This window comes from Triturus cristatus, chromosome 3_2, assembly GCF_964204655.1.
Source record: "Triturus cristatus chromosome 3_2, aTriCri1.1, whole genome shotgun sequence".
Taxonomy (NCBI): Eukaryota; Metazoa; Chordata; class Amphibia; order Caudata; family Salamandridae; genus Triturus; species Triturus cristatus.
The window spans coordinates 1,029,515,050-1,029,536,548 of record NC_140584.1 but is presented as its reverse complement, the minus strand read 5'-3'; the positions used below and the strand labels follow the sequence as shown (position 1 = coordinate 1,029,536,548).

General features: G+C 45.5%; 1 protein-coding gene across 1 annotated transcript in view; it reads left to right on the top strand.

The window, feature by feature from the left end:
• The window catches only part of TBL2 (transducin beta like 2), a 114,234-nt gene that overhangs the window by 12,186 nt on the left and 80,549 nt on the right, over window positions 1–21,499 (top strand). The window lies entirely within an intron of this gene.

The following is a 21,499-nucleotide window of genomic DNA, read 5'->3' as shown; positions in this document are numbered from 1 at the left end:
CCTTTCGCTCGGAGCCATATTCGAATACATTTGGTATTTTTTTTTATCCACATCTACAATCTACCCTGTTCTTTACCTTCCACGTTTTTTTTTAACTAAACAGTGCAAATTCGACCCGAAGGTTTGGGAGCGCCTTATCACAGCATCATTTATATTACACAGGATAGGTTCATTTTTTAGACACAAAGCAATTAAGTGATTTACCAAGAATCACAGGATATTGAGCGATGCTGGGACTCGAACATGGCTCCTCAGTTCTAAACTGCATTCATAAAGCCACATCCTCCCCTCCCCTCCCCCCCCCCCTACGCTACAGGTAATGTATCCGCTTTCTGCCCTAATCCACGCATTTCTCCACGATTTACATCAGTTCTCTGCATCCTCACTTAACCTCTCCGCATTTGATCTTGACTCTCCTCATGTTGCCTTTCCAACTTCTATGCATGCTCTATCATCTGCACCCTACATGCTCAGTACCTACGCTATCACATTTATTCTAAAAACGGTAATTCTGCTGTTTACTTGGGCTTATCCTTCTTAAGGGCTGTCCACTCACCACATGCAGTCCTGACGCTTCATATGTGTTCTCCACTCTCCACTTACACACTCTACACTCTGAACATTCATTCACCACTGTGTAAATTCACCCTCTGTCCTACACAGCTGCTTTTCACCCCCACATGCACTTTTCATACAGTCTCCACACATTCTCTCTACTATCCACATACTCTTACATTTTTTCCCCATGATCAACACCACTGTGCCCACACTGTTAATATTTACATCACTTTCCAGTGAACTTCCACTGTTTACCATGTACATCAATTGCCACCCAGGTGTATGCTCTACACTTCACTTTTGTACCCCATCCTGCACTTGTACTCTACACCCTGTTCATCTGCTCTTAAGCCTGCACATTTTCTTTATCCATCATTTGCTCTCTCCATACTGTGCAGTATCCATTCTCAACACCACTTCACCACATCTACGGTGTAGAATGTATATCTTTTCTCTCACCATGAATATCAGCCCTCCATGGTCCACACCCACTCTCCATTTTTGCTGTCACACTGGGAATTTGCTATTCATTCTGTTCATCCTCTTTCCATTGTCTCCACTGCACAATAGTCTTCCCCCCCCCCATCTAGATGCATTGTCCACCCATGCTCTCCACTATGTACATCGGCTGTCCACCCTCCACTTGAGATCCTTCCTCAAGTCTACACACATGCTCCTTCAACCTTCATGTACACTCTCCACACAACAGATCGAACCATCAATAATGCAGCAGGTGCAGTGGCAAGGGAGTCCAGACGGGGTGAGGGGCATCTGCACCCTAATCATGGCACTGTTTCACTGCCTAAACAGGGCAGTAGGCCTTTTTCCGTTTCTGCATTGGGATCCATGGTACTCTAGCACATGCTCTGTCTGTTGCGAGACATTTTGATAGCTTACAGTAGGCTTAGAGCCCACCTATTGCTTACCCTGGTTGCCTTCATTATGCCTCTTATTTATTTTCTCATTAGTCAGCTTATGTAGGCTTTCTTTAAACTTTTTATGTTTTTTCCTACCCTGGAGCATGGATGTGTTACTCACGTTTCAGACAATACTTTTTTTTGGTTTTGTTGAAGCACCCTGAGAGTACCTGTGCTTTCCAGCTGTCTCTTTTGTACGTCTCTCCCTGCTGTATTCCTCTTTTTCACCATCTCTAAGTTGCCGTTGTTGGTTCCTCCTCACCCACCTTACCTTGCTCTTCTTGCTCCCCACCACCCCTTTGTCCATGTACTTCCCCCATTCACTCCCTCCATTGTCCATTTGCTAGCCAGAGCTGATTGCCCACCTTGAGTTGTCAGCTTACGGCCCCATCTCCTCCTTGCTTCTCTAGCCACGTCTGTCTACCCTCCGGGTGGGAGAGGCAGGGACAGCAAGCTGACAATGGAGAGTGGGCGAAAGGGACTGTGGCTCGGCATTGGTAAAGTTAGAGCTATTGGCATTGCTCATGACCATGCCGTTTCTTTAAATGTTTTAAAAACAAAAACATAAACAAAAATAATGTCATTAGCAATGCCAATAGCTCTAACTTTACCAATGCCGAGACCATTGCATTGTAAATGCTTGTTAGGAGTTTCCGAGGCCTGACCCCAATTTCACTTTAAAAAACTAATCTTGTATTTCCGTTGTATCAATAGGGTCAAAACTACCCAACCATGTTTATTAGTAAAAAAACAGAAATTATTAAACAAAAACATAGAGAGCACTGTTAGTTGTTGGGCTAGGTTAAAGCTGACGGCACTACACAAGGGCACCACTGGTTCTTGATTTGCGTCCTGGTGAGAGGGCTTGGCTGCTTTCAGCATGTGGTCCTCTGCCTCCTTTCCCCTTTTATGTTGCCTTTTACCTGAAACATGCTCACTGCCTGTCTCTCTCTTCATCCTACCTGAACTGTGCTCGCCCCAATGTTCGCCCTCAATAGCTCCCTCTTGTCCGGGTCGAGATACTTTTCCCGTGTCCTGTGTGGAGTGTGCTTCACCCAGCAGCAACAGCGAAAAAACATTGAAAGCAAATTCAGTGCAAGCTTGTTTAAATATTTTTCGCATAGTTGCCAAGTTAGTGATAGGGTCTAAGCCTGAAAGCTGTGTAACATTTATTTCTTAGCTGGCGATGCACAAGCACTTTGTCTTAGACAGTGAGAGGGCTGGTTGGTAAATTACGAGCAGCCAAGAAGACAATTGCAGGAGGCGAAACCTCACATCAAGGAAAAGAAGCCTGTAAGCCAGTTGTCCTGGAAAAGATAGAGCTGGAGATTCAGGGTCCGTGATCAGCTGTTACATTGCATCAAAATCCATGCAGTGTTAACGTTGGATCTCAGAGAGCGCAGAAAACATTCTGTTGGAGACTAATATTTTTATGGTTTGTCAGAACTCTCTAACCTGATTTTCAGCCTGGAAATCTAGGAGATACCAGAATCCGCATACTTTTATAAAGAAAGGAAATAAAGAGTCAGGGACTAAGTTGACACATATCAATGTATCCAAACAAGTTGTAGCCTATTAAACGTGGGGAGCTGCCATCAGGCAAACTCATGAAGGGTAAGTAATTCTGCTGTGAGGACAATGACAGAATTCTAAAGTTTTACCATCAAAGTGCCTGACATTTACACAACATGCTGTCTAGGGTTTTCTTACAAACCACATGCCCTATGAACTCCTCAATCAATTCTAGCTTGAAAGCAAAGACAGACGTGGAGACCAAGTTAAGTATAAGAGCAGCCCTGATGGAGGAAAGACATCCATCCTGGGAAAGTTAAGAATCTCAAAGTATTCATACTTCCTAAAGGGAGACACTGGCCAATGGTGAAACTGACCCACAACAAACATGGAGCTGAAGTAAAAAGTTGTCTCAGGAGAGGACTGAACCAACAACATCTATATGGATTGCGACCATTCGTACTGTGAGAGCGAAGACGGAACTGAAGACTAAAATTGGCATCCTATGCAGAGGTCGCTAAAGGCTAATCTGTGTTCTGGTGTTAGAGCTCACACACACTGACACAGTGGGAGGGCTTGCAGATCTCACAGAGCACAATCCATACAAAGTAATCACAGTGGAGCAAAGACAACGCAGTTCTCACTTGTAAATTTATGAGTGCAAGTGGCTGGACACATGACTGCTCGGGATTAAGAAAAAGATAACTTTGGAATCATAAATCCAATTGCTCCCATATTATATTACCCCCACAACAATGTATTGTGACATGGGGAGTAAATCTTGAGCAAGGGGTAGGGAGTGGCGGTTCAATGCATGTTCAGCCTTGATTGTTAATTGCTACAAACATCCTAATGTTTACCACTTTGGAAATTGTTAGATTTACTCCTGACAAGATCTGGAGTAAATCTCTTTTCAGGGCAGAGCGAGGAATGTGATACTTTAAACTTTGTGGGGCTAAATGAAAAGGGGTTCTCCTGTGGAGAAAACAGTTTTCACAAGCACTTTATGTATTTACATATAACCATGAAACATTGTGAGAGAATTAGCAATACCCACAAAATGTTAGTCTTTGCACACATGTAGATATGTTTTGTGCAAACACTGCCTGTAGGGCAAGCTGAGCTTTCAGCTTACTTTATTTCCTTATAGCACCTTCCATAACAGTAAAGGCTTTCCATGAGCCATAGAATACATTGGAGCCTGCCGTCCTTGTATAAAAACCTGTCTCTAATGCCATAATCTGTTGAGTGGTGGTGGTGGCTCTAGTCACCTGTAATAAGCAAACAATGTGGCTGTTCAAAAGTAGTAACGTATTAGCATCAAAATATGACGACACAATGTCTGCAGCCAAAGTGAAAAGCAGGTCACACATCCTCTTTACAGCTGCAGTTTAAACACCAAAAAATAGTACTATCTTTTCCTTGTAACATTTTTCTAAAAATAAAGAATGAGCAGTAGAAAACAGATATTTATGGCAACATGCTTATTTTTTGCAGGCTACAGTTCATTACAGGAAATAATCTCTGCAGTTTACTACTGATTCTGAGCTACAGCCTTTATCTGGTTTACATTATATTGATTCTAACATGCTTTTGCAACAAATTACAACTGTTTGATGCGTTTAATTTAGCACTACAGGTTTCACCCTTATCTTTGTAACCTTATTATGCCCTTCATATGAATGAGCAAGGCCCCATGGATTAAACCTTTTTGTTATAAGGGTGATGGTGTAACAATGTATTATATATGGAATAAAGTAACCCCAGTCATACATTATAAGGGTACTGCAAGTCGCTGAGGGGTTACATGGCCATATAGAGGAATAAGGCTGAGTTCCTTTATAAGGTTATGGAACCCCGAGGTGACTTGCAATATCGTTATCTTGTATGGCAGTGGGTGCTTTATCCCATATAATACGTGGTCATACCGTCCCCTTTGCCACAAGCCACTTAAATCCTTGGTGCATAGCTCTTTCAAATTAAAGTGTGAGCATATTTGCAAACATGAAGAATAAGAATATAATCACTGGTGCAAAATGAAACCCATCAAAGAAGTAATTAGCTAGTTGATGAAAATGGTATGAGAAAAAGTTGAATAGACGTCTGTTTGGGGGGGAAAAGGTGCAGCAGAAACCTACAGAAAGATTTTTCTATAATTTCCCTAGGAGTGTAAAAAATAAATATGTTGCCATAAATATCTACTTTCTGCTTGATACTGTAGAGTTAAGAAAACCGAGCAGAAGACCAGCATTAGCATAGCCAATAGGTCTCGCCTTTAGGACCTTATTAGTGGTTAGTCATGCAGCACATTATCGTGAGTGTTGAGCTGCCATGGATTAAAGCATTGTCAGGCTTATCTGCACCACTTTTGCATTTGACGTTAAAAATGCCCACCATCTCTGACCGGGGGCACTGCACTGAAGAAGGTGTGTGGGAAAAGTCCTGCATGGGACTAGTGCAGGCTACTAGTGGAGCCATTTGACTTTCTTCCTAGGGAGGACAAAGTTACAGCTCAAGCTTTTTTATGCTTGCATCTCCACTTTGCACCCCAACACAGTGTACACACCATACTGCTCTTACAGGTGAAACCTACTCTTTACTCCGGAGAGATAAGAGGCGCCCTGTTTGCGTTACTCTTTGGAATTATCACGTGTTATTACTAGAGTCCAAGCAGGTTTAATCCATCTGAGCTCAAAGGTCATTCAAGATTCAGCAAGAGGGTCTGGAAGCAAGATTTCGTAGTCAGCCATGAAGCTCTGTTTTCATTCCACAGCTGGGTGCAATAGCTTGGTGAGCTCAGCAGATCGCGAAACTTTCAGGTCGGACTGAATCCGGATATTTCCGACTCCGCATTTTATCCATCAGAGGCTCTGGACGACACATAGTTTGTAAATAAATGTATTGTGCATGAAATGGGTGTTTGTAAAATATATATTGTCAGTAGCCTGTGCGAACAAGGGCTGGGCTGGAAGTCTTTTAGAATACAAGAGCTAAGGGAGGGTGTGGGGGATATTAACATTTTAATGCTACGGTCGTTCCTATCAATTTTCAGTTTAGAAAGTGAAATGAAATTGTACTTTCGTGAATTAATCAAACCTCTAAACCTTGTAACACAGCCGCAGATACTTATTGTATTATCCCGGCTCTCATTGCACGACGCATGCTCGGTGAACATAAGGGTGTGTGTCAAAGAACGAGTCTGCTAGCCATACAGCCGCAATAAAGGAAATGTAGTGCACACCTGAAAGTGGTGCCTCCAGGTGCTTGAATAACGGGTGCCATTTTTTTAGGTCTCGCCTGGCGTAAGACTGCGCAGACATGCGCAGTCTCGCTGGCGAGATTTAACGTTTTAGTTTAGATTTCTCTAGTGGGCTTTAAGCCCCGCCCCTCCTTTCCATTGGCTGGAGTCAACGTTTATGCTAAACGGTGGCCAGCCATTGGAAATGAGCGTATCGTGACGTACCACTTTTCTCTTTTAGAGCCGTCCCAGTTGGACTGGCTGCCCCGACTTACTGCTGGCGTAAAAGGTCTTTTATCTTTATGGGGCCAAACACACGGCCCCATAAAGATAAGAAACCAGTCATGCAAGGCAGTCCAACTGGGACGCTCTAAAAGAGTTGTTTTTGGCGTTGCAGTGCGCGCCTGCAGTGTCGGGGACTCGGGCTCACTCCTCCCGGTCAGGCGCTGCAGCAGTTGAACGCAGGTCAGCAGAAGAGGCTCTCCCGCCGGGTTCCCTCCTCCGCTGTAGTGGTGCACTGTGGCTGTCAACGCGCCACCCAGGCCGTGTGCAGATCGCAGCGCTTCGCGGGCCTCTCCGTCTGCTGCCAGAGTCGAGAGGAGCCCCAGGGTGCGCAGGGCCGGTTGTGCCGTTAGGATTTACGTGAGTATTTTTGATTAAGAGGGTGGTAGTTTTTCGGTTCAGGGCGTTTACGCTGCATTGGCTTTGTCCCTTAAGGGTCCTTGTTGCCTCTGCTCATTGTTCTGGGCCTTTGTGAATTGCGACTATAGAAATACAATGGCGGTCGCCCTGTACGGGAGCAGGAAATGGAGTAGGCAGACGTCACTTCCTGGCTGCCATCTTGGGGTTTGATTGCAACGGGGCAACGTGATAATCAAAATGGTGCTTTTGGGCGTCAGGGGTTTTTCCTGCTTCTGATGCGCTTTGCACAAGCGAGTCCTTAGCCTTCTAATTGAGATGGCTGCAATGTTTACTACATGTTTATTATGGCTGAGCCATAGGAATGGTGACTCTAGTTGGTGAATGTGGTGTGATTGCCGTTATTGACCTGTTACCAGCATTACGTTTTGGACAGCTAGAGTTAAATATACTACCATTCACTATGATTTGCATTCGCTTACTGGCTATGCTGTAGTGTAACGTTATTAAAATGGTGCCCATTACACCAACATTGTTGCTGGGTAACGGTAATAAGGCGGAGTATACTTAATACGTTAGTGTCTCTTCTATCATACTAATACAAAATTATCACCCGCCAACTCCATGCACACTAATCTAAATTTGTTTTGAGGGGGTGAGTACTAGTTTTTGACATTGGGGTGTCTTAAACCGGCTGTTTACAAAGCTGCAAAGCTCAGGGAACGATGATTTACTGTCACTAGGCATGTGTAGAAATGCCTGTGAGATGAAAGCAATCAAACACCTCTGAAGACGTCGGAGTTTCTGGCTTCCGTCACGTGGCTGGCCGGTTCCCATAGCGACGCTGATGGCATCTCGGCCTTCGCTTTCCCCGGCTTACCTCCGGTCTTGTTGCTGCAGCTGACATGGCGGACACGGAGTCTGCGCTGGAGCCCAGCGACCCCTGAGCCCCGAGCAGCTCGGGAGGCTCCAGGACTTCAAGGTGAGCTGGCTGGGAGGGGGCGGCGTGACGGGAACTCCCCGGTCTGTGCGGGAGCAGCATGCATGGGACAAGGCATCCTCCTCATCGTCAACCAATAGCAACGCGGAGAGGAGTGACTGACGAGGAAAGCAGCCTTTGGAAACGTGCATGAGGCCGGATTTGAGTGGCAATAACTCTGTTTTCACCCTCCGCTGTCTTGCGGAAATGTAGTGAGACGTGAATTGGATTCGAGCACCTGGTTGAATAATTTATTTAGCGCATATGTTATTTGTTTACCGAAGAGTGCCGGTAAAGTGGCAAAGTATATACTTGTCAATACCATCAACGGCCGAAAGCGAAATTGTTATTTATAGTTAAGGTGATGTAGGAAGACTGGCGTCCTTTAGTTTATGTTTCACTACTGGCAGTTGAAGCCTCTCTGTGGCTGAGCCAGCCCTTCTGCCCGGTGCTTCGCTTTTATAGATATAAGTGCAGGGGCACGAAGATGTTTTTCGGAGTCCGTTGGAATGCGGAGTTGCCGAATAACAAGAAGGGTCTCTTTTTGATTCCCTCACATTTCTCTTTCTTCCACCAACCTACATTTTCAGCTTATTTTTTACCTCGCTACAGTAGGTTCTTTTTATCCCCACTTTATCAATGTCTTCCTGCCTTTCTCTACGTTCTACCTTTTCTACTCTTCCCCCGCCCCCCCCCCCTCCCCCCCCACCCCGCTTCTTTTGCTCTGGGTCAAAGTCTGATCCTGAAATATAGGACCTGCCTTCCGCAAACCCACCCCACTCCCCAAACAAGCATTGAAAATGCAATAGGTCTCGCCTTTTATTAAGTTAAAGCCATTTGCTTTGCTAATGGTATTATATAGCAAAGCAAATGGCTTTAGCTTAATAAAAGGCGAGGCCTATTGCATTTTCAATGCTTGTTAAGTTATTCCGTTGCATTCATTGGCTTTGAAATGATGAAGGGGTGAGTTAGCTCTGCCCGGACTCGTTTCTGCGACCTGCATGTTTCTGTGGGGGCACCCAGCCCACTGAGTTATCTCGGCGGATTCATGCCCAAACTTCTCCGACTTCGGTTCCCCGTTCAGTAAACTTGCTGTCTAGAGAGGAAGCCCATGCTGGTTTTGTTTCAGGGCAGGAAATGGAGACTCGCACCACTGCTTAGCTGGTGTGAGGAGATGGTGCTTTTACAATAACCTCATCCATTTCTCCGCTGTGAAATCTATCGCACCCAGATACATGACGAAATACTGGGGCCACAGCTGTTTCTAAGCGCCCACAATTGTTCTCCTGTAAGAAAAGGGCACCGACTTGCCCAGGATCACACGTTTTGATGCGGTGGAGTCAGCCACACAAACGAGGGACGTAAAGCTGGTCTCCCACTGTGTAGAGGGGAGGAGAATGAAACCCGCAATGTTAAAATGAAAGCGGGCTTGTAGTTCTCCAAATTAAAATAATTAAACCCGTGATGTTAAAATGAAAGCGGGGTTTTAGTTAAAAGGCGCGCGGCCTCCGAATTAAAATAATAAAACCCGTAATGGTGATAATGAAAGCGGGCGTGTAGTTAAGCCTGCGAGTGGTGCGCGCGCTATAAGAAAAAAAAAAGCATAAGCGAAAGCGCGGCATCTTGTGTGTAACCGGACACACGAGGAATGCAGCTGGCGCACGCCACTGCTCGCTCTCGCAAGGCAAAGGCTGTGCGAGTGACTATTTGTTAAAAAGGTGGGACATGCGCCCGCGTTTAGCCATTGGCAGGCTACAAATACAAAATGATGAGGCAACAGCCAACCAAATGCATGGGGTGAGTCTGAGCCACACTGAAAAGTTTAGATTGATTACATGAAGCCACCCATAGGGCAGTGCATGCGCTGCGGTAGGCTCGACCTAAAAAATAGCAACTTTCAGTTTTCTTTGCTGATACTTTAATTCTGCTCTGTACCTGACTTGCCTTACACCTCGGCTGCTGGCAGCAGACATTGTGACATCAGAACTCGACTGTAATAAGTTACTATAGTCCAGGGCTGATAACATTTCGTTATATTTTGGGACTGTGTGTCACAAGTTGCCGATTATAAAGAAATTGGACGTGCAATTTTATACAGAGTTTGGAGAATCCCATGTATTATATGTAAAAATTGCAGTCTGCTGAATTTTATAAAACTATTGCAAGTCACATTGGATTTCCATGACATTTTAAAGGAACTCTGCTTTGCTTTAGCTTCACTCTTTTATGGTTACGGAACTGGAACTCCTCAGTGACTTGCAGTACCCTTACATGTACAGCAGGGATTACTTCATCCCGTATGCTTACGACATTCAACGCCTTGCATATTTAAATGCGTGCGTTGCTTTATCATCAGTCTTCTTTGTCTTAACTAACATGTGAGACTGTCAACTGACAGCCAATAATCTTGTGCTATAAGAGGGTGGAACCTACTTGTATAGTGGACAAATAGAAATGAAGACACGTCCTTGATCCCAATCAATGTTTTGGGCGTCAGGCTATAGGACTTCCCTTTTTAGATCACAGTTTCAGTCTGACCATTGGTCAATCTTATTGGCCACCTTTACTTCAAAACAGTCTCAAATTTGGAAATCACAACTTGTCCGTGAAAAAGACAACTTTGCTCCAAAGTCAGTAGATCTCGACATATGGATCTAGAACCACGTTTCCAGCATCCAGGTGAGGAGATTGTCTTGAACAAATGTTTGGTCCTGGCCTCTGTCTGCACAATTCATGTGCTGTGTGTTTGTGTGTGTGTGTCTCAGACACTTGGGGAGAAGAGAGCATGTTATCGATAACCAATTCCATCTTATCCCCTCTCAGTAAAACACTAGGGCAAACGTCAACATTTTCGTTTTCTCTTCTTGTGTGCGTTTTGCATTGAAAATTTTTAAGTCTATGCATCGAGGTATGATTTCATATAATGACGTTCACTTTCTATAGCGTAACTATCCCAATGTTTTTGTACAGCAATATGCATGTTGTGTGGGAGGTGTTTTATGGCCCTGACAGACAAGGGTCCAGCAATAATCTCTCTCCCTCACCCGCACTCCCTCTCTCCCTCTGTCTCCCTCCCCCCCCCCCTGCGTTTTTATAGCAGAGTGTTTAGGTGCTATAAAAATGTTAGTGCTGTAGTTTTACAACCCAAGGTCGCTGTAATTGTGTTTTCCACAGGCAAAGGGCAGCCTGCTGCACCCTCTAACCTACCACTGTGCCGCTACACTTCTGTAGGAATGACAGGACACTGGAGTGTTGCAAGCAGCTTTCTCTGTTAGGCACCACAACAATGATTCATAACGGTCGTCGTTTCCTTCCCCAACTGCCCCGTTCCCCATGAACATTCCAAGGTGAGCGCGAGGTTCCACCAAGATGGTGGAAATAAACGAGAGACTGCCAACAATAAACAACTTATTTACGTTCATGTTGCTGTACGTTTTATTTATATACCAGGCACTACAACTTTTAATGGGCAAGCACAGTTATCGCAGTCTATTCAAAGGACTCATTCTCCTTCAGTACTACATTAACAGTTTACGTCACTAGTTTAATGCCGTCCGTAGCCTGGTTGGGGCATTTTTGGTGGGCTCCGAAATGTTTGAATAACAAGACAACACGTCAAAGCGATACAGTAATCACCCCTGGCACTTTGTCTTACCATGTATAATTAGTCAGCAAACATTCCATATTGTAGTCCATTACCGGTAGTATTGTTTTCAATATATCCGCTAGAATGCATATGGGCCATCTCGTCAATCGAGCACAACTAAAGCATCTGTCATCGTCACCTCTGTACCGTATCATCATGACCCAGAGCCCAAGTCACTGAAGCCAGAAAACATACACTGGGAGGAACCAAAGCCTCACTAGAGGCTAATTAAAAACACTTCTTTTACCTCATATAAACTTTAAAGCAGCTCAACGCCTGCTGCATGCAGAGATCGAAGAATGAGAGAGCAGCGTGTAACAGTGCGGGTTTCGTAGAGGTATAAAGACAGTCTGACAATACTCAGTATTTACCTACCTCTTATCCTGTACTGTTTCTTTCCTCTTTCATGGCAGGTGAGATCTAGCCTTGCTTGTAAATAAAAACTGTAAATACAGCTTAATTCATCTGTAAATCAGCCTTCTTCATTTTTGAGGCTACACAGGACCACAGATCGAAAATTGCACATAATTATATAACAAGAATCCATGCATGTTCCGTTGTGATATGCACATATTTTTGAGCTTCACCAATACTGGTTTTTAGGTCTCACCTGAGCCAGCGCACATGCGCCGCTCTGCAAGGCTTTTAGTAAGGGCTTTGAACTCAAAACACACTCTTGTGCTTTTTAAAAAAATCTCCCACTATTGGCCTTTGCATGCGACTTTCTAAGAAAGACAGCACGCAATTGTCCCGCCTTCTCTGTCCCCTGGCCTAGGGTGCTCGGGAGCGAGAAACAGCGCGGCCAGGTGCCAGCTGCATACCTCGCATTCCTTGTTTAATTAGCAGCGCATCTGTTGTGGCTTATGTTACAACAAATGCTTTCACTTTCGCGGCCGTGTGCACACACTGGTATTTTATACGTTAATCTCCCGTCTGCTGGTTATCTGCAATTTGTACATGCATGTATCAATGTTATGAACGTATCTCTACCACCGCGCTACTCATTTATATATTGATAAATATAAATGTCTTACAGGGCGGGTGGGTGCGGACTCCCTGTGGGCGCTGCCTTGTGCCTTCTGCCCGGGTCCTGTACTGCTCCTGGTGCATGTCCCTTCCCTCGGCCAGGCAGAGGCTTGCGCTGCTCATCTCCCAGAGCTAACGGACACAATATAGCCGTGCATCATGGGAAAACACGGCCTGTGCCGGTTCTGACCTATCCCCCGCCCGAGCGCGTTTATATTATTTGCTCTCTGTATTAGAGCAGTTCTGCATTTTGCAGCTTGAGTTTTTTTTAAGCTTCTTGATGGATGGTGAAAGATGGTTCGGCCGTGGCTCGTCCTTCATTTGAGACCTCGAGCTGAGCTAGAGCCGCACATTTGACTCCAACCTTCTTTGGCTCACCTATCTGGCAACAGAACACAGGAGACACTTGCAGACTTCTATAATTTACATTCTTCTTTCGTGTTTTTTATCTCTTCTTGCCAGCGCTAAAAGGTGGCATTTTTAGCTTAGCCTATTTTAATCAAAGTTATTTCAGGCCCGAGATCATCTTCTACAGCATTCCGTCTTGTGGTCTCTTTGAGCGGACTGACCCACATGCGGTGGTGGTCAGAGAGTCAGTCACTGTGGTGCTATGTGGGTCATTGTGGTGCTTTTCTTCCTGTCTGAACTAGTTAGGAGTTCACCTATGTTTTTTTTATTTTCACTCAACTGACTGATCAGCCAGCGCAGGACTTGTCACTTGGAGTAGCCGCAGAATCCGATGTCAAGTAGTTAGTGCCCCCTCATCATTTAGGTTTGTGGTTGAGAAAATTAGGGAAAGGTCTTCTTCTTATAATGTTACCTTTCCCCTTCATTAAAACTGTAATGCACAAACATTCACAAATATTTGCAAATTGTATTTGATATAGCCAAAGCTCTGTTGCTCTTGGCATGACAACGAGGTCAAAGACAGAAGACGCCGTGCCTCAGAACTGACAGTGCCTCCCGCTTCATATCTCAGAATTCTAGAAGCGCCCGACGGCGCTTTCTGCTGCTCCGCCTCTGGCCCATTCAAGCTTCATTTAGGAATGCACCAAACAGCCAAACAAAAAGCCACCCCTCACATGAAATAGGGATATTTTTGTGTAATTTGCTTCTCTGTCCATTTTAAAATCATATATAGAAATAGCTGTTCAGTTATAAGAAAATAGGTGATAGATAACTTGAGCGCCGATCTTTTTCCCCCAAAACTTGGGCCCTGATTTACTATTAGTATTTGTGGTCGAAAAGCCCGTAGTGCGCAAAATTGCAGGCTTCGTGCTAGCGCCTTTCTTTGTACAAATTAGGGGACCATAAACCTAAAGTGCTTCTCTTGTTGAATCTGGAGTGGCGTTATCACTCGCTGGCTTGTGGTTTTTTTTTCTAGCTTTGCACCATCTGGCATCTGGGGATGTCGCCACCTCTTGTAAACGAAACTACATTTAACACGAAGAGAGAAAAGGAGCAGCCTAAAATAGTCGCGTTGCTTGTTTAATCCCTTGTTATATTTTCCTCTTGTGCCAGCTCTTCCACACATTACCCACCTATTCAAATTCGCCCCCCAACTTCCCACACCCCAGCTGCTGACACCGCTCATTCAACCCTCTGTAGCCCTTCTAACTCTTCACACATAGCCATGTGTTAATGGGCCCAGCCCGGCAAAACCTCCCTCCTCTCTGAATGGCGCCCAATTGGCGCCCTGCCATTTCCCAGCATTTGCGCATACCTCACCTGCATTGACAATGCCCACCCTACACACTTTAAAGTCACACGACCGCGCCTACCCTGAGCAACCCCCCGCACCCATCCCCTCGCACGCTGTTCCACTCCTGCCACCCAAAGAATCGAGTAGGGGCTGTTGGGGGAGGGGTGGGGGGGGAGGGGAGGTGTTGGCCTATTATTGTGTTTCCGGCTTCCAGCTGCTATATGGCCTAGTCTCGGGAGGCTTGGGAGAGTGAAGCTGCATCAGCTAAGCTTCTGCAGTCCTGTTCACAATCCAGGGCATCTGAGTTCATGCTCGCCAGGTACTGGTTGGAACAGAGACCATGGCAGCGGCGATCACAGCCCCTTCTCCTCAGGGTAGTGGCAGCAAGGTGCTCACCCCCATCAGTGGCGCAGATCAATACGGAGTTTATTACCCAGGTACACGCTTCTCCTCCAGATCACTTTTAAAAGCGTGCTTATGTTACCTAAAGGCGAGACCTATTGGCTATGCCAATACTTGTTTTATTTGGAAACACAAGCTGCTTCCTTCACTCTAACATACTATTAAATTAAGTTTTGAGGGGACGTGCCTGAGTAAAAGTGTTCGCTCTGAGCTCAGCCTTCTCTATATCAAATGGGGACAGATGCGGCACACTACGGGCCCGCATGGCCTGACCCCCGCTGAGGATCTGTCGGCGACTGGTGGGTGGCCCTATTTGCCGCCACATCCCTTTTTGACAAAGCAGAGCGACTGTCTGGTGCAGCTTGCTGTGACCTCAACATGTTGGCCGCCACGGCTTTTTAGCCTAGAGGAATCTGCTACACCACAGTTGACACCCAGGGGCACTAGCATTGCACGGACGGCCTCCCTTCACCAATAAAAGGAGCAATGCCCTGATGGAGCCCTTCACCCAGTGGAGGCAGCACTGCCCGACTCGACTCCCCTCAGCTTTGCAGATGTATCCATGGGGCCTGAGCTTGGGGACTGCGTGGAGCGGCGAGTGTGGTGGCCTTGCAGGGGTGGACACCTGGTGCTTCTGACCATGGCCCTGGTAATCTCCCCAGGTGAGCGGTACTGTAGTGGTGAAGACAGGCCAAAGCTGCACGACATATGCAGAGGGCGGGTGCTGCACCGGCTTCCTTGGGAGTAAATCGGCCTGGGGCCCGACCAAGTTGGTGCACCTGAATGTCTGATGCACACCTTTAATTTGAAATCTCCGGACCTTGGAACACACCATCGTGAGGGCTCCCATGCAACTAAAGAACTCCATAGCCAATGTGGTCTTACTGGGGCGGGCTGGTGAGACACTGCTCGTGCTCCCTGAAACACCTGAGCCCTATTATCGCCTCTACATGGGGAATATCCATCTGAGACGCACCTGAAGGCCCTTCGTGGGATACGCCTGACTGACCCTGATGTGTGCAGTTCCTGTAAAAAGTGTGCACAGTCATGAGGTCTAAACAACACTCAAAAGGGCAAGGAGCTTGAGGGGCTTCTGCTGCTCCGGTGGTCCACAACCTTGGGGAGCTGCATATTATGCTTGCTCGGTAGGGTGATCACCTGCGCTATCTGAGGCCACCATAATACTCAGGACTTGAGCAAAGTGCATGAAAGCATTCCTGAAAAGGCATCTGTGCTCAGGGGACATTGGCGCTGGTCCTCTACTCACCTCACTTCACCTTGTAGACTTGTGAAAGACAAGACCCCTGTCGTTCAACTGACTAGAATCCCAGTAAAGAAAACCGTTGCGATTGTCCCCAATATGAGGAATCCTACTCACCTGAACGAAGCTACTACACTGACCTACCAATTCCTCCAACCGTAGCAATAAAAAAGACACCATTCTCAAAGACCTGTTCGCCATCCCCCCCATTTTCCCCCTGTAAGAAGCCCGACTACGGCAGGAATGCCGTGTCGCCTACGCATAATCTTGACACAGCGCCCTGTTCGGGCCCCCAGGAGGAGGACGCCCCGGTCACTCGTGTTTTCTTGGAAGGCCTCTTTAATGCCCTATGGAAAGACTTAGCAGTCCTGAAATAGGACATAGCGACAGAAGTCCTAGAAATCAAGAGGGACATTGGAGATTTTAGGTCAGAGGGCAACACCCTGGAACAGACCGGTGACTCAAGTGAGGAGGAATTGGACAATCACCGCCGTGACAAGAATACTGAACTCCACTATTAGTTGGAGGATCTTGAAATTTGATCCCGACGTTCCAATATCTGAGTTAAGGGAGCCCCTCAACAAACGGCTTCAGGGAAGCTGGGGGATTGTCAACCGCCTGTTTCGACATGTGGCCCTGGAACTTGCAGAACAAGACATTGTGCTAAACCGCGCTCCTAGAGTAAGTTGCGCAGCCGCGTCTCCTGGTATGCCACAAGATCTACTCCGCAGTCTCCACTACTATTGAGAGAAAGAAGCTATCATGGCAGCGGTGCATGTTGGAAATGCTATCGAGTTTGAGGACGCAAAAGTATGGCTATGTCTCGATTCCCCCCGCAGCCCATAACAGACTCCCAGCTGGAAAAAGGAATACTATACAAGTAGAGCCATCCATTTCGACTTATTTATGTGTGGAACAATAAAACTCCAGAGTGTCCACAATCTGGAGGAAGCCTACTCCCTGCTGGACATGAGCAGGTCCCAGGGGGATGGCGCCACACAACCTCAACTGTGGTATTCAGATAAACTTCTAGTGGGGAATAGTCGCTCCTCTCTTTTAGCCAAAAGACAACTTAGCAAACCCATGGAGACCGAGCGCGGTAAAGAGAGGTCTGCTCTACTGCGCCAACTGCAACACCAAGATAGTGTATCAGACCCAGATGATGAAGTGGATTTAACACTCTACCAGCAACCGCTGGTGGCAGGCCTTTCACCTGCGGGACGAGTCACGTTTCAACCTTAAATTGAGGATCCCGGGGTCCCACTCACCCCCTCCGACTGCCTTCTCTGGCAACAGCGCAGCTCCCGCTCCCATGCCCTACCTGGAGACAACTACGAGTACTTGCCTGCAACATGGACCCTCAGTTCTTTGAACGTTGTGTTCCTGGGAGGGAACTCCTACGTTATATTTTCTATCTTCTCCCATCCCCATTTCCCCCATGCTGGACGTTCTCAATTCTGCCATCCACACCTCCGGCATCGTTAGCTAGATGGACACGTAGGGGAAACCACTACACTGCCAACTTTAAACTGTCCGCCTCCGCTCTGCCTCATGTACTGACATATATTCAAGATATTAGGATTTAATGTCCATGGTCTCGATGCACCAGCAAAGCGTGTGGAACTCCAATCCTTTATTATGGATTCTAATTGTAACCTAAGGTTATTGTAAGAAACGCACCTCCTCTGAGCAGACTGGAACAATGGTTAGACCGGCAATTATTCTGTTCCGGACCAGGGCAAAAGCGGGTGTAGCTACATTAATAGTCCCGCACTTCCCGGGGAGGGTAGTCGAAACACAAACGGTACTGCCCGGCAGATTTCTGTCTTTACTCTATGAAGGGCTATACATTCAAGCTTGCAAATATAAATGTCCTAAATGACCACCAAGAGGCCATCCTTAAGATGCGATGGGACGGGTAATGGCCACTCCAGATGCAGACTTACTCATAGGGGTGACTTTAATATCCTCCTGTATGCCCTCCTGGATAGGTCAGTCTTACGGACGGGTCAGACAACGAAAGGCTATACATTCTTTTTGGCAGCGCACCAAACATGCGCATGGATAGCTCTTTCTGGCCTCCTCGCACATAGCTACAGCCACCACAGCAGTAGACCGTGGCAAAACTCTCTGATCACTCACCAGTTGTCATTATACTACACCTATCTGGCGTGACATCTCGCCATCTTACCTGGCGCCTCAATCACAAATGACTGACCTATGATTCCACCGTCTGTTTTAGCTTTTCTGCTCTTCTTTCTTCCCTCTGATTTGTCTTTTCTGTTAATTTCTTCCCTCTTCCTGACGTTTCCTTAAGACCTTTCGCAGGGGGAGCTGGCACGACAGAGACCTCACACCCCAGCTATCGGATACCCCTACTAGGAGTGACAGTGAAGCACTCTACAAATTCTGATTGATTGGTTGAAATGAGGTTTATCAAAATGTCAGTGACACATTCCTAGGGACGTCTACAGATTAACAAGCCCATGTCAGTGGGACATGGCCTGAGATCGTAATGAACACTGTCTACACTATCTGTAACTTATGTTAGTAAATCTGTAATCCAAATGACTATATATCTATCCTAGAGTATGTCCCAAAAGTGTGAAAAAGGTGCCTTCTCCGTCAGTGGGGTGGGTACCTCCGATTATTAGAGAGTCCCATCTTGGAGAAGGTCCTGTCTTATGAACGCAGAATTCCTTCACGTTTGAACTTCTGTGTAGTATGTCCATCAGTGGCAGATGACAATACAATGATAAAGTTCCCAGCCATGCAATTTTGCCAACTAGTTTCTCTTTTATAATCTCCACGAGTAAAGTCGAAAAGGTCTTTTTGTTGTAATTCAAAGCCTATGAGGCCACCAAGTTTAAATCTCTATCTTCTAGTTTCCATATAATAATCCCATACCAACCTTCTTTGTTACCATTTATCACCACCTCTACTTCAAAGCTAAATCCCATTGTATTGCATCCAATATTCCTTTAGCAAATGTGTAAAATTGAGTTCATTGTAATCCATGTCCTGTTAGCCAAGTATCTTTAAGCATAAGGTGTATTTGTTGCAAACAAATCACATCTAGTTAGTTTGTCAAAACTGCACACTCCGTTTTATTTTACTTCCAGGTTAAGACTTGCACCATTGGTTGCAGGAATAGTGGTTTTGTGAATGAGTGTCTTCTACAATACTGCCTGTATGACTTACCCTAATATTCCTGTGATACGGGTGTGCCTGAAAATACAAATGTTAATTCACCTCCACCTTCATGTGACCCAAGTAGGCTAAGTTCTCCATTGCTTAGTCTTCAGTTAGGCATGGCCTTGCCACCATTCTCCTGTTCTCTCAGAACCATTCTGATCTTCTTCTGCTCCTATGTTGTAGTCACTCTTTCTCCTGTTGACCCGATTCTCGTATATTGCATTAGCCAATAGGCTCCGGACCACTTTCTCTTCTTTTGGGACCATAATCGAGTGTGGTTTGAATTAAGGTGGAACATTAATGCAAATGAAAACACCCACATGTGTCTAATCGGTCTTTCTCAACTCTCATAATCTCTTGGAACCTCCTATTTAGTGTGCTCAGAGACATATCTTTGAATAGCGTGATGCTGCAGACTCTGAAGTCTGCGCTATTAGTGCGCGGTTTCAGCATTGTGTCCTTAAGCGCTGAAGGGGATAATTGTGATAATAAATTCCATGGGTGGGCTTTGTGAGACCTCTGCTGAGCTCTCACCTTGTGGCGTCATGCAATGCTCACTTTGTGTTTATGGTACCACATCTCAAAACAGAACCGCTTACAACTCTTGTGTGTCTCCCCTTCAATATTTTCCTTTCCTTTAAATTTATGATTCTTGTGTTATCACTGCATGATTGGTACTCGAAATCCTATTTGATATTTCAGTTCTTCTGACATGTTTTCGACAGTGGAGTTCATGTCATCTAGTGTTTTACCCACTGTGGAGATGGCCTCTTCATTAGCACACATGCGTTCTTCAACCAACTGTATGATCTTAGCTATACCCACCATTGTAGTTGCCTTCTTTGTTTTCAAAGCCTGTAGTTGATCAGTGAAATTCCTGCTTAAAGTTTCCTGTTGAACTGGTAGGGAAATTACACTATATTCCCTTGTTAGAGTAAGCATGTTTGTTCTTTTTAGATGCGATTGTGGTTCCTTGTGTAAGCGTAACCCTTTTTATTCCAGCTGGGTCTTGAGTCAGGCTGATCTTTCTCCAAATCCTCTTTCTCAATGGCTAAGGCTCCTATTCGAAGAGGAGGCTTTTCTGTGAACTTCTGTACTAAAGAACAAGCACACAAGGAAATTCACATTAAAATCATGATCCTGGGGTCGCTGCCATTAATGAAGGCATTTATTATTCGAGTTTTTGTCGTTTGGGTCTAGTTGTTTTGACCTGCTTACCAAATGCCCGAGGGAGTGGTAGATTAATCCACGAGGCAGAAATTCATTTTCTAAACAATTTCTTTATTTTAAGTTGAATAAAAGTGGGCCCTCAATCCAACGCCACAAACACGGTGTTGCTCGCAGGAAGACCAAACCAATAAAACATTTGCATCACACATAAAGGATTCCAGTGCAATTCCATAACATTCTAAAACCACGACATTTTTCATGACGTCCAATGGTGAACGTCATGAATATACCCAATGCAACACCTCCCAATCTTACAAAATAAATAAACAAAATAATAAAGCAACAGCTGTGATCTTTACTTTTTGATCGTAGTCCATCAACGAGCGGATGGGTCACCCTTCATAACAGGCTCAGTGACATCACAGCTGTTTCCAGTTATTAATCTCTCCCTTTCAAATATGACATCTCGGGTGGATGTGGCTAATTAGCCAACTGTAGCCCACGTGTCTGTCTGTCTCTCTGTCTCTGTCTCTGTCTCTCTCTCTCGGTCACTGTCTCTCGGTCTCTCTCTCTCACTCACTCTCTTTTTACCTAATCATCTATCTTCCCAGATTTTACAAGATGTTCGAAGAAGGCCAATTACACTTTGCCTTCATAAGCTGAAGCTGGTCTTCGCACCCTTGTTCAAAGTTTGTTTGTACTGAATGTGTAATGTGTGCAAGATAGCATCCAGGGCATTATTCCTCATCTGCCTATTCTGCTGCATGTACAGATAGATGTTTAGGCAAAGCATAGGATGCATTTCATAATCCTACTATATGCATTAACAAGATATTTGAACTTTATACTCAGCACTTTGTGGGTGTGGGGGGGATTCTGCTCCTGTGTCCTACTCCTATCCTTTGCGTAAAGAAGCTTGAATTGCTGTGAAACTTATTCTGCTGCTGTCCGTTGTGTGCCTCCTTGTGTAAATGAGGCTTGTCCTGCAAGTATGCTGTTCCTGCCGTTTGTGCATTGTTGAACAGTTAAACCTTTCCTCTGTTAAAACGCCCCAAACTGACTGACTCTTGCGATGCATATTTCCATACCATTACTAAACTGATGCTCATCTTCTGGATGTTTGTGAAGGACCTCTAGAAGCTTTCAGTGCTGAACCTGCACTTCCAATATCTAACCCTGGGTTACCTGCTCATTACCAGAACCTCGAAACCATACCATGGTTTTTTTTAACATAACTTTTTTTCTTTCTTCTGT